The following is a 9,631-nucleotide window of genomic DNA, read 5'->3' as shown; positions in this document are numbered from 1 at the left end:
AGAAAGAGCTTGCCCCTTTCAGCTTCAAGCCCTGGACATTGGCCACAGCCAGAGGTGGGAGAAAGGCTGGGAGAGGGGGTGCTGGTGCCCCCAGAGGTACTGAGAGACCTCCCAGGTGCAAGGACTGTGGGGGTTTTGCCTGCCTCTAGCATGGTGCATGGTCAGCTGTCTAGGTCTGTTTGAACACATCTTTCCCTGCCCCTGCCATGGCAAAGGTCTCAGTGCTCCTGTTGGGTGTCCCACTCCCATCCTGTGGCCCACAGTGGGCTAGTACTATGGTTACATATGTGGGTACACACACTATGAATGTCGGTTGACCATGGGCAATAGGCTATGCACTTGCCATATGACCACGTGTGCATCCCTTGTGAATGTATACCAGTGACTAAGGCCCACTATTGCTAGCAGGTGTTAGGCCCAGGAGATGGAGGGCTCTCCCAGATTTTAGTCCAAACAGCTGAGTGGATAAGGCAGTAGCCTGGAAAACTAGAGAACCAGGTTCTGGGCCCCCTTTACTTAAATAAGGTTTGAATTTGTAACTCTGTGACCTCCCAACACAGCACTCTAAGTCCAGAACTATACATAATGATGTTTTAGCTAAGCCTTTCTCTGATGTTCCTTTTGAAAGTGGCCCACTGGGCAGCCAAGAGAAGGAGATATGTGAAACCAAGAGGAGACAAACAAGCATGTGAGAAGACATGGGAGGGGGGAGGGACCTGGTTTCTAGTTTAGTTTTGCTCCCAGTGAGGCATAAATGTACCCCGCAGCCCTTCATTTATTTTTTCCAGTGACTATTAAATTGAAGGGGCAGTGGCTCAGCTTCAAAAGTGGCCAAAACATGCTACTTAGAAATCAAAAAGGATCACTTAGGAGACTAAAATGAAATCAAATGCCACCAAAATCTTCTCCATCTTCTTTATGATATCCTTTCAAATATTTGAAAATTGTTATCTTGTCCCCTTAATTTCTTGCTTGCATTCCAACCTCTTTATCATCTTTGTTACTCATCTTTGGACCCTGCCCAACTTCTCTTCATTCTTATTATAATGAAATACTCAAAACTGAGCACAGTACTCTTTTCAAGGCATAGCCAGAAATGAACAGACTGCTAGTCAGAGGTGGATTTTTTTTTTGGGGGTGGTGGTGCAGTGGTGAGTTGCACCCTTCCCCCTTTGATTCCTGGTTCACCCAAAGTTTAAAACCAACTGCCTGGCAGGAGCAGCAGAATTTCTATTCAAGCAGTGAGACAGGCAATTGATTCCATGGCTCATTGTAATCTACCTGATTCCTTCTAAAATCCTTGTTCTACAGGTATTAATGACCATCTCTCCTTTTAAACGGTCTTGATCAACTACAGGTATGGAATAAGAGGATAAAAAAAAATATGAAAGCAAAAAGAAATGAACATTCTAGTGGCCAAATCCTTACCCTACCATAAAGGGCTGATGCACCATGGCAAAGGTGGCAGTCTCAATCACCTACACACCAGATTTGGATGTTCCAAGAAACTAATGAAGAAGTGGGGCTATACAATTGGTTCAACTACCTGTGACTGCAGCACAGAGTCTCAGACTATGCAATACCTGCTGCAATGCCTACTGTTTGAAGGCACATGTACAATGAAACATCTCACAAAGTACAATAAATGAGCACACAAGCATGCATAACAAAATGGTCAAATGTGGTGTAGAAACATGAGAAGAAGAAGAAGAATGGTCTTGATATTTCACTAAGCCGGCTAACCTTCTTCTGCAATTCTGCTATCTATTAGCTGTTCCTCTTAATGTAATTCCTATTTCACATGCCTGCAGACTATTTTTTACTCTATCTAAAATTATCAGCTCAGGTGTGGAAAGCATTGGATGCACTGGCAAAATACTGAAGAAGGCTAGATTTGGTTTATGAATCTTCAAATATTCATTTAATTGTAGTTCTACCTAGCCCATATTTCCCAATGCTGCACAGGCAGGACTGCATGAAACCCAGCACACTTTTGTAGGTTCTAGTTCAACAAACGTCAGGCAATATGTCAGAACCTAAGGTTTTATCCATGTTGGGAACTGGGGACACATGGGTTAGAAATTTAATCTAAACTGAGAGAACATATTCAAGAAGAGTATACATTTAGTGACCATGTTTATTTTGTCCTTAAACTTAAAATTACAAAAGCTTTTTTTCAGTTTAGCATTTTTATGTTGTATATGAATGTTCATTAGGCACTTGAATATGACTGCATCTTATTTCTCTTTCCTTCCCAAGTCATTTTCAGATGGTAACAATGCTTTGCTGCTATTGACTTTATTAGATCTAAAATCAATACCATGGCTGCAAAAAACATTTTTCTATTATTAATTTATTAATCTTCTTTCACATTATTTTAATATGAGTCTTGAGTATGTGGTTCCCAGGCCACAATCTACAGAATACTTGTCTTCCAAAATCTGCTTTGTGAACAGCACTTAATTTGGCATCTGATCTATTAAAGTGAATGAATATTCTTAGGTAGTGATCTGACTGTTCCCATCTACTTCCATGAGTAGATCAGAGCCTTAACCAACACTTTCTAAGATTAAAAAATATTTTAATTATGTTTTCGTATGTATTTCCCAGTTATTCTTTGCTGAGAGGTCCTTATTATCATTTTAGACTACACACTGCTGCTCAGGGGAATTGGGTTCTGTGTTCCATTAAAAAAATTGTCCCATGTTGGAGTAAAATTATATTTCCTGTCGATTAAAACAGTTTAGTTCCTTTGAATCCTATAATCAATTTTTAGAGCCAGAAAGAACCGTTGGGCACTTTTATGCGTGCTCTGGGGGTGGAGGAGGCAACGCTTTAATTAGAGTGGCTCAGAGAGCTGCTGTAATTAAAGTATTGCAGCACCTCATGTATCAGTGTCCCCACACTTAAAAGTGGTAATGGGGGTGCTTAAACTAAAGCTTATTTGACAAGCTTTAGTCCAAGTGCCCCCACAACCATTTTTAAGCATGGGGATACTGATACACAAGAGACGGGAGGCTACTGGAGCGTGGTAATTCCCATGCTCCAGTCTGCCCTGACATACTGTAATTACTGTGCACTGGAACAGCCTCCATGCTCATGTACAGGCACCCATCATGTCTATCTAGTTTGATCATCTAACTTCTATAACAATGGACCAAAAATGTCCTCAAATCTTCCTGCATCTAACCCAGTTACCTATGGTTGAAAAAGTTTCCAGAGGTCATCTGTAGCAGCCTCCAACTTACAGAAGCCTCTAGATGCAGTCAGTATTGCAAGGATAATTAGCTCAGAAGAAGACAACTGATTTATGGATTTGAAATTCAAAATCCAGCTAACAAACTTGCTACAGAAAGCCAAAACCACAATAATGTAAAGGGATTTCAGTTCAGTTCAGTTAAAAATGAAGTAATTGGATTCTAACTTCTGAGGCCTTACTTTTGCATGAAAAATGAAAATAAGAGCCATGTTTTTTGCTAATCTCATTGAAAATTTGTAATTTAGAACTCTTCCAATTATAGGTAAAAACCTATTACTTGGCTTAAATTACATTTATAAAAGATGGGTACATTAAAAAAAGAGTTATTCCTCATTTTGTTCTATTTTATTTCATGGTGAATTACCTTGCAGATATGAAGGGACAGAAATGAAATTTCATATGTTTTGTAGAAATGCCAACAATGCCTTCCCCCCACCCGCAGAACAAGCTAAAGATAGCATAACTGATTATTTCAAAGTTGTATTTTCAAATATTACAGTTGTGTAAAATATGATAGTTGGGTAAATGAGGGTTGGATTTTGGATTAGTCAGAACATTCCTTCTCTCAAGCTCAGCAGCCCATAGAATTAATCTGGTTATGGCGTGACAGTTTCTGTAGCCAGGAAGCACACATTGCAGTCACATCACATCTGACCCCCTTTGACACCACAGCCCAGATGACCAAGTACACATTTAGAACTGAATCAAAAGGAGGTTGCCCTCGGCATGAGTCTCAAGTGAAACCTGGAACCATAGCAAGACAGCTTAATCACTGCCACCAGACTTCACATTTCTGGAGAAAGAAAATACCTGAGTTTCTGTTTGATTTTGATTAGGAAACAAAAGACAAGTTGCCTGCAAACATGTTGGAGTTTTAGAATCTTGGTCAAAATGTTTGAGGTGTTATAGGTTTGGAAACCTGGAATTCTTTTCTCCCTAAAGATATGTAAAAGAATACCCACCTCTCCAGATGACCAAGATAAAACCCACCATTCAGCAATCTTTCCGTTAAGTTGTATGGCAGAATATAAACAAACACGGGTTGTAGAAACAAACAGAATAGTTGTGGAAAAGCTTGGCACTTCCCCATCATTTTTGTGTTTTGACTGCCTTATCCCATCACAGCTCAAGCTGCTGCTGTCATCTTAGGTTCCAATCCTACGCAGACATGCAAACGATAAAATTTGCATACCACAAATAGTTCCATTGAAGTCGATGGGGTTATTGACAAGGGTTGATCTAAAACATGTGAAGTCAGTATCCTTTGGATCACTCACAGCATGTAAACTGTAACAACATGTATAAGTCTGCGTAGGGCTGGGACCTTATATTCGGTATTGCATTGTTCTTGGAATTATATGATTTCATTAGCTAATCTGATTTACTGACTTCTTTCTGCACTGACCTTATGACGTACAGTAAGACAATTTCCCCTATATTACTGTAGACTGGACCCCCCTGCAGCTGGGAAGACACTGCTGGGAAATCTGTAGTAAGGGAGTAGGTTGTGGGTGGCTGTTTATCAGCTCCACTCAACCATGGGACAACTTAGAGTTAGCATCCTGTTCTGGTTTCAGTAGGAAAGACGAGAATATGGTCATGATCTTTTAAATTTCCCTATGTAACAACATTAATTAGTGTGAACTTTACATTTTGAATTTTAGCTACATGGAAAACTTATTGAATGTTAGACAGCTCAGACTAATATTTTTATGGGAATAATGGACACATTTTCATTTACATGATCAAATCTTAATAGTGTCTCTACAGGTCTCATCTGGGCCAAAGCCCCTTGTGCCAGACATTGCATAAACACATTAAATAAATGATTTTGCTCCAGAGTCTAAGAGAAAGGACACCCCACATGGACGGAACAAGCAATATTCTTCCTTCCACCACATTCTGTCCTCAAATCAATGATTCTGTGAAAGTATGTGAAACTAGACTGTGAACACTAGATTCTTCCCAGTGGCAGCATCAGGAACAAAAGCATGCCCCTAATCAGGACTGCTGTCTGGCAGGCTGGCCTTCAGCTCATTCCTAAGAGCTGCCCTAATATGTACTGCTGATACACTGCTCCCAGTGGTTCATAGTAGAGGTGTAGAAATACCAGGGCATAAGAACATGCCACATATGGTAGCTCCTCCAAAATTTACATCATCCTCTGTCTCAGAAATATACACTTTCTAGAGCGACTGAAACACAGTCATTTTCCTGAAATGATGCCCATCACTCTGTACCATACCACCACAGCTGGGATCAACAGAGCTGCCCAAGTTTGACTTGCCTGTATATATGACAGAAGAAAGATGTTCCTTGTTAGGATATCTACTGACTCACAGCTTTTCAAATGGCCCCTGGACTTGCAAATTGAATTGTGTGGGACAGAGCTGCAGTGTATATTTTAAAAAACAATTTACTAATCAGACTTGTTTAAGGTGAAAGCATTATGCACCAAATTCTGATACTCCTACTGAAGGTCAGTAATATTCCAGCCCCTAACATCTACGAATCTTCTTTGCAGAGTTACCCCTATAACATTAATAGGGTTACTGCTGGACATGAAGGAGGAGACCCAAATCTGGGTTTATTTAAACATAAACTATAGGAAAGCTTGTCTGAACTTCACTTGTCTGCATTACAAATTGCATCAGTTTAATTTAAATTGCTTTTTAAAAAAGTTTATAGAAATTAATGCCACTTTCATTTGTTTTTAAGTTATTTTTTACCCATTTATCTTAAATCAGGAAGCAAATGATTTACGCTAAATTAAACAAAGCCAAGTATAAATTGATTTAAGAATATTCAGACAAGGAGTCTGCTCCAGTTTTAACTAAATCGTTTTAGAAATACACCTGCAGCTGAATTAGTGGGGCTCGTTATACAGTCAAGACACTTATTTCAGGCTGTTTTACCTTTAGAATCTATTTCTAAAATGAAGAGGTAACTAGTTTTGTATACAGTAGTGGGCTATCCCAGGCAGTCTTGCTTCTAAATGAGACAAGCTTTTCCAAGAAGAGATAAACAAAGAGAGTGCCAGTGCACAAAGCATTTGAAAAGCATCAGATGCATGAAATATTCAAACTTTCTGAACAACAGTTAGTCCTTTTTGATCTTTTATCGTGGACTTCTGAACCCAAGAAAATAAACATCCCAGATTGTGTCCTAATTGATTGTAGGGAGCAGAGCTGTAGCACCTGGGTGTGTGGTTTCCCTTTATAAATTAAAAGGTCAACCTGGCCCCTCCTCCATTAAGGAAAACATCCTGTTCTTGTGCTTTCAATGGCCTTAGGCAGCTAATCAGCATCATGTTAGGGGGCTGTTGTGTGTGGGAGTCTAATTTGAAGATATTATTTTCTCCTTCATTAGGTAGGAAGTTCTACCCTCTGCTGCCACAGTCCGGGGAAATGCCTCTCTTTTTTTTAAGGATCAAAAGATGGGAGATGCCCATTAAATGAGAGAAGTCTCTGAGCAGGCTGTAAACCTGCACAGTGAAGCCTGAGCTGTGTATTAGGAGATTTTTCAAATGAACTGATGTGATCCTTCTAAATATAATAGTTATGGTAATGCTGCAAAGATGCCCTCCCTACGTTCTGAGTCTCATTCATGTTCCTGCTCTAAGCAACCTGCCAACCCAACATGGAAGAAAAATAAAATAAAGGAAGAAAAAGTTTGGGTTTGGCAACTAGAATAGAAAAAAGGAAAAAAAAAAGTAAGAATCATGTTTGTATTAGAACACAAGATGAAAGCTAGGTTTAAAGAACCCTGGACTTCCCTTTCACAGGCAATAAGCAATTACAAGGCAAAAATAAAGTGTTAGGAGGGTTCCCTTGACTCTGCTATCTTTAAAACTTGCTTTAGATTCTCTGTAAAAAAGCATTCAGATGCTCTCTCTTTTTATTCTTAGTTTGGAAACTGGGTCTGTGTCACACTTAAAACGTGCTGAGTCACCAAAATGTGGTCTAAAAATGTTGCTGATACTGGTTAATAACTGGTAGTGTAGCTATAAAGGGGATAGCATTTCACAGCTGGAAAAAAGGTGACTTGAGAAACAGAAGTACAATTAATTTCAGTATCATCAAGGAACAGTCCATAAATTCACACGGGAAATCAGAACTTGTTTTTGAAAAGGTTACTGAAGTTACTTAGCACAATGGAATCTTGATCCATAACTAGACAAGGCTACAATACCAATAATAGGGAAGAGATAATAAGAAAGTTAATGGTGCCAAATTAATTGAGACAGCCTCTAGATACAGGAAGGCAAAGTTGCTTCCACATGTAGGTAGTTGTTTGCTCTCTGCTCAGACTACCAACTGGGTGCCAGTATTATGACGTGGACAACTGTCCATTAGGAATTAGACTGATTCCACAGACTCATTTCATGTTTTCCATAAAGAGCTCTGTGAAACCTTTTAGTTGCTGATAGGGTTGGGTTTCATACCAAGGTGAGCACTCTGCATTGCGCATAGTCTCCTTATTTGGCAAATGTGTTTGCTATATAAAATCGTTTAAAGTTCTATGCAAACAAACCTCTGTTAATGCCTTTGTCACAGACTTATGTGACTATTTGAGCTGTGTGATTGGTCATTTTGGCTAAGTACAGAAATTACATTTTTACAGATATAAGTGATCAGAAACTGGTCTATACCCATGACAGAACAGAAGTTCAGCACACAAAACTGGCTTATAACTGTAATAGAACAGAAGTTTGGCATACATTGGTTTAAAAATGGTGGAAACCAGTCTAAGTTTTGCCTGCTCCCACCAAAGGGCTAGTGTGTGTTCTGTTCGCTAATGATATCAACTATGCTGCTTGTAGAAAAGCACATAACTTAAATCAGTTACACCTCAGGCTTTTTGAATGTCTGTACCTAGCCTTAGATTCCAAGGCCACGTCCACATGAGTTTGCACGTGTTTGTTGCAGCATCTCAAAGCAGTTTGACATGCTGTAGAAGGCACCCCACAAACTAAAAAATGTTTGCCACGCTATATATTTGCAGTGCAGACTCTAAGTCTGATATGGGGGAATTCTGGTATCAAAAGAACACACTCTTAGAAAAAGTAGCACAGAGCACAGTCTTGGAACATGCCTGGAAGCAACTGGAGGCTGGGTCCTCCAAGGAAGCTCTCTAGCACCCAGCCAGAGGGTCTCTATGCTTGCTGCATGGCCCTGCTGCTCCAGCATGCTGCCATAGCATGCTGGAGAAAAAAAAGCAGGGCATGGCTGGCAGCAGTGACTCTGGACCTGGCTGGGACCCAGGCTCTGTCCTGGGTTGCTCCAGAGTCTGTCTGGCACCCCAGGTTTTCCCTGAAGCCAGGCAGCAGCAGCAGGACCAGGCAGGCTGCCTTGCAGCTGTGCACAGGGACCAGCTATGCCCGTGTCCTGGAGGCTGGGGGACCCAGGTTTCAGCTCCAGGCCAGAAGCAGAGTCCAGAGGACCTGGAGGTCACAGCAGGGACCATGGGCAATCCTGGTAAGCAGGGTTGTGGGTTTTCTTTTTCCTATGGGGAAACACAGAATTTTTCCTTTTAAAGGGAAAACTGTGGGTTTCCCCATTTGCAGACAGCTTTCTGCAGGCTGGTAGAGTTCCAGCCTGCAAAAGCTACTTGCGCATAGGTGGGAAACTGGAAGTCAGGGGCAGCCACGGAGCCCGCACAACTCAATGATGTGCATATGGGTGAGTGTGGGGATTGCGTGAAGGGCTGCCCCCTCTGCCCTTCTCCATGGTGCACAGTCCCTGCTGCTGGCAGCAGCAGCCAGCAGCAGGCCCTTGGGGTGCTCATGGCTGACTGCACGCAGAGCCCCTGGCCATTCATGGCTCTGCCTAAGTCCTGGGTGCTACATGTGGCACATGGAGCTGGCCCATCCCATGGGTCCAGGCTGGTTCCTGCTTGCACAAGGGGCTTCCACCACTCCAGCGGGACCCCGCACATGGAGGCATGGAGCCCAATGGCAAATGAGTCCCTCAGTCCACATGCCATGGGGCCAGGTGGGCTCTGTGCCTCTACGTAGGGGTTCCTGCTGGAGTGCTGGGAACCCCATGTGGAGGCAGGAGCCAGCCCAGTCCTGACTGAGGGTGCGCACCAGCATGCTGGGCTGGCTCCGTGTGCCACACTTAGTACCCAGGTCTTAGATGGGGCTGCACACTGCCGATGGGCTCTGGGTGCAGCTGGCCATGAGCACACCAAGGACCCACTGCCTAGAGGCAGGGGCTGTGTGCCATGGTGGGGGGGGGGGTTTCGGGCCCCCCACCCACAAACCCACACAGACTCCCACACCTCCCATGAACCCCACACCGGCCAACACCCCACCTCCCCTAAACTCTACACACCTGCCCACAAACCCACCCCTGAACAAACCCCACCCCC

General features: G+C 42.3%; 1 long non-coding RNA gene across 1 annotated transcript in view; it reads left to right on the top strand.

The window, feature by feature from the left end:
* Nucleotides 1-1,372, top strand: part of LOC109297841 — a 28,919-nt gene extending 27,547 nt beyond the window's left edge. The window contains exon 2 of the long non-coding RNA XR_002097440.1: nt 1,312-1,372. This is a non-coding gene — a long non-coding RNA (uncharacterized LOC109297841). The remainder of the gene's footprint in view (nt 1-1,311) is intronic.
* The last annotated feature ends 8,259 nt before the right edge of the window (nt 1,373-9,631 follow it).

Source organism: Gavialis gangeticus, unplaced genomic scaffold, assembly GCF_001723915.1.
Source record: "Gavialis gangeticus isolate Ggan-Ray unplaced genomic scaffold, GavGan_comp1, whole genome shotgun sequence".
Lineage (NCBI taxonomy): Eukaryota > Metazoa > Chordata > Crocodylia > Gavialidae > Gavialis > Gavialis gangeticus.
The sequence above is the reverse complement of the archived record's forward strand: the minus strand, read 5'-3'. Positions and strand labels throughout refer to the sequence as shown.